This window comes from Salvelinus fontinalis, chromosome 33, assembly GCF_029448725.1.
Source record: "Salvelinus fontinalis isolate EN_2023a chromosome 33, ASM2944872v1, whole genome shotgun sequence".
In the NCBI taxonomy this organism is placed as follows: domain Eukaryota; kingdom Metazoa; phylum Chordata; class Actinopteri; order Salmoniformes; family Salmonidae; genus Salvelinus; species Salvelinus fontinalis.
In genome coordinates, this window is record NC_074697.1 from 36,039,193 (window position 1) to 36,043,739 (window position 4,547).

Here is a 4,547-nt window from a genome sequence, read left to right on the forward strand (position 1 = left end):
TTTATTGTGGTGATGTACTGTAGTGTGTATCAACATATCTTTCTTGTTGATCTTTTTTACATAAAGCTTGACCATTTGCATATGTTCTTTTTAATTATTATTATTTTTTTAAATACATTTTATCCCCTTTTCACCCCAATTTTCGTGGTATCCAATCGCTAGTAATTACTATCTTGTCTCATCGCTACAACTCCCGTACGGGCTCGGGAGAGACGAAGGTCGAAAGCCATGCGTCCTCCGAAGCGCAACCCAACCAAGCCGCACTGCTTCTTTAACACAGCGCGCCTCCAACCCGGAAGCCAGCCGCACCAATGTGTTGGAGGAAACACCGTGCACCTGGCCCCCTTGGTTAGCGCGCACTGCGCCCGGCCCGCCACAGGAGTCGCTGGAGCGCGATGAGACAAGGATATCCCTACCGGCCAAACCCTCCCTAACCCGGACGACGCTTGCCCAATTGTGCGTCGCCCCACGGACCTCCTGGTCGGGGCCGGCTGCGACAGAGCCTGGCCGCGAACCCAGAGAGCCCTAGACCACTGCGCCACCCGGGAGGCTGCATATGTTCTTTTTAATGGAAATTAGGAAGGAAAAAGTGCAACTCGTGCACAATTAAACACGTGGTACTTTATTTATTGAAATATTAAAATCATGATATTTGATCCATCAATGGCCTTTGTCAGAATTTTTTTTCAAGGACATGATGTGTAATAACCTTGGCCCACTTATTTGTTGTTTTAATGACTGAGATATAGCGTTGGCTTCATGGAGTCATCTTCTTACCCTGACCAATTAAGGGAAATTAGCTGTGTATATGTCACAGGTGAGACAAAGGCCCATTGATTACTTTGCACGTTTTTAGCCCATGTACTCCTAATCTAGTGCTTGCTAATTGATTAATTGAGAACTGTGATTAGCTCCTTGTTGTTCCATGCGAGAGGATTTACTCCGCTCAAAATCTGTACATGAAAAATAATCCCACAGTGAGGAATTTTTGTGTGTACACTACCGTTCAAAACTTTGGGGTCACTTAGACATTTCCTTGTTTTTAAAAGAAAAGCACATTTTTTGTCCGTTAAAATAACATCAAATTGATCAGAAATACAGTGTAGACATTGTTAATGATGTAAATGACGATTGTAGCCACAAGTCCCCACAAGTCCTCAACTGACAGCTTCATTAAATAGTACCCACAAAACACCAGTCTCAACGTCAACAGTGAAGAAGCGACTTCGGGATGCTGGCCTTCTAGGCAAAATTGCAAAGAAAAAGCCATATCTCAGACTGGCCAATAAAAATAAAATATTAAGTTGGGCAAAAGAACACAGACACTGGACAAAGGAACTGAGACCCAGGGGAAAGTGCAGGTGAGAGGGAAACTACGGTGGTGAAGCAGACATTTTAATTTGAAGCTGTGGCAGAGCTAAAACCTAAGCCCAGGTTTTGCTAAGAGATGTATTGCTTGGATGAAATTATGATTTAAGATGAGGTTGATGCCAAGATGCTTTCCCTCCACCTGCACTGAAACCTGTTTTGTTTGATTGTGTTCACTGTTTTGTGTTATCCTCCCTCTATTGTGTTTGTTAAGCAAAGGCTAACTTAGTTTATGGAAGCAAAAATTGGGAGAGAAATAAATTCACTTGTGTGTAACGGTCCTGACCTGTTTTATGTTGTTTTTGTATGTGTTTAGGTCAGGGCATGTGTTTTGGGTGGGCAGTCTATGTTATCTGTTTCTATGTTGGTTTTGGTTGCCTGGTATGGCTCTTAATTAGAGGCAGGTGTTTTGCGTTCTCCTCTAATTAAGAGTCATATTTAGGTAGGGTGTTCTCACTGTTTGTTTGTGGGTGATTGTCTCCTGTGTCGTCGAATGTATGTACCATACGGGACTGTTTGGCTGTTCGTTTATTTTGATGTCGTCTGTTTCCTGTCCGTGAGTTTACGTTTAGTTATGTAAGTTTATGTTCAAGTTTCGTCAACGTCGTTTTCTTGTTTTGTATTTTTGAAAGTGTTTTGTTTTTTCGTGTTGCCATCATAGTTTTTCCAAATAAAGAGATGGCCTATTTCCCTACTGCTGCATTTTGGTCTGATGATCCTTCTCTCCTCTCCTCGTCCGAGGATGAGGAGAGAGACAGCCCTTACAGAATCACCCACCAAACTAGGACCAAGCGGCAAGGGAGTGCTCAACAGAGCAATAAGGACTCCTGGACTTGGGAGGAGATCCTGGACGGTAGAGGACCTTGGGCTCAGCCAGGGGAATATCGCCGTCCCAAGGAGGAGTTGGAAGCAGCGAAGGCTGAGAGGCGCTGGTATGAGGAGGCAGCGCGGCGACGCGGTTGGGAGCCCGTGAGTCAGACCCAAAAATTTATTGGGGGGGGGCACACGAGTAGTGTGGCAAAGCCGGGTAGGATACCCGAGCCAACTCCCCGTGCTTACCGTGGAGGTAGAAGGCGTCGTACTGGTAAGACACCGTGTTATGCGGTAAAGCGCACGGTGTCCCCAGTACGCGTGCTTAGCCCAGTGCGGGCTATTCCACCTTGCCGCACTGGGAGGGCTAGGTTGGGCATCGAGCCGGATGTCATGAAGCCGGCCCAACGTATCTGGCCTCCAGTACGTCTCCTCGGGCCGGCGTACATGGCACCAGCCTTACAGGTGGTGTCCCCGGTTCGCTTGCATAGCCCAGTGCGGGCTATTCCACCTCGCCGCACTGGCAGGGCTACGGGGACCATTCAACCTGATAGGGTTGGGGAGGCTCGGTGCTCAAGAGCACGTGTCCTCCTTCACGGTCCGGTAGACCCGGTGCCACCTCCATGTACCAGTCCTCCGGTGGCAGCCCCCCGTACCAGGCTGTCTCTCCGGGTTCTCTCTCCTGCTGTTTCCTCCTCTCCAGCGCAGCCAGTGCCTAGACCACGCACCAGGCTGTCTCTCCTTCTCCTCCCTACAGAGCCGTCCTGCCATGACCAGCCAGAGCCGTCCTGCCATGACCAGCCAGAGCCGTCCAGCCGGGGCCTGCCAGAGCCGTCCAGCCGGGGCCTGCCAGAGCCGTCCAGCCGGGGCCTGCCAGAGCCGTCCAGCCGGGGCCTGCCAGAGCCGTCCAGCCGGGGCCTGCCAGAGCCGTCCAGCCGGGGCCTGCCAGAGCCGTCCAGCCGGGGCCTGCCAGAGCCGTCCAGCCGGGACCTGCCAGAGCCGTCCAGCCGGGACCTGCCAGAGCCGTCCAGCCGGGACCTGCCAGAGCCGTCCAGCCGGGACCTGCCAGAGCCGTCCAGCCGGGACCTGCCAGAGCCGTCCAGCCGGGACCTGCCAGAGCCGTCCAGCCGGGACCTGCCCCTTGTCCCGGTGCTGCCCCTTGTCCCGGTGCTGCCCCTTGTCCCGGTGCTGCCCCTTGTCCCGGTGCTGCCCCTTGTCCCGGTGCTGCCCCTTGTCCCGGTGCTGCCCCTTGTCCCGGTGCTGCCCCTTGTCCCGGTGCTGCCCCTTGTCCCGGTGCTGCCCCTTGTCCCGGTGCTGCCCCTTGTCCCGGTGCTGCCCCTTGTCCCGGTGCTGCCCCTTGTCCCGGTGCTGGCCGTTCATTTAGGGGATGTTAGTTTTAGGGTGGTCATTGGAAGGGGAAGACAGAAGCGGGGAGTGACTATGGTGGTGTGGGGGCAGCGTCCAGAGCCTGAGCCACCACCGTGGTCAACTGCCCACCCAGACCCTCCCCTGGACTTTGTGCTGGTGCGCCCGGCGTTCGCACCTTGAGGGGGGGGTTCTGTAACGGTCCTGACCTGTTTTATGTTGTTTTTGTATGTGTGATGGTCAGGGCATGTGTTTTGGGTGGGCAGTCTATGTTATCTGTTTCTATGTTGGTTTTGGTTGCCTGGTATGGCTCTTAATTAGAGGCAGGTGTTTTGCGTTCTCCTCTAATTAAGAGTCATATTTAGGTAGGGTGTTCTCACTTTTTGTTTGTGGGTGATTGTCTCCTGTGTCGTCGAATGTATGTACCATACGGGACTGTTTGGCTGTTCGTTTATTTTGATGTCGTCTGTTTCCTGTCCGTGAGTTTACGTTTAGTTATGTAAGTTTATGTTCAGGTTTCGTCAACGTCGTTTTCTTGTTTTGTATTTTTGAAAGTGTTTTGTTTTTTCGTGTTGCCATCATAGTTTTTCCAAATAAAGAGATGGCCTATTTCCCTACTGCTGCATTTTGGTCTGATGATCCTTCTCTCCTCTCCTCGTCCGAGGATGAGGAGAGAGACAGCCCTTACATTGTGAACCTTGCTCTTGACCGCTAGGATACCTAACACCCCATCACCAATGGGCTGGGCAGGCAATGCTATCAGATCTCTCTAACATTTTAGCAGGAGTTTGTGTCCTATGTATTGTGCACCATGTACAACAAATAAATAGTTCAGTGAAACCAATCCAAGTCTCTGACAAAGGGTTGGTTTCCCGGACCCAGAGTCTACTCCTGAACTAAACCACACTGTCAATGGAGATTCTCCATTGAGAATATGTTTTATTCTAGGACCAGTCTTAATCTGGGTCCTGTATTCCAGCCCTTAGTCTTGTTCCCAACTGCTG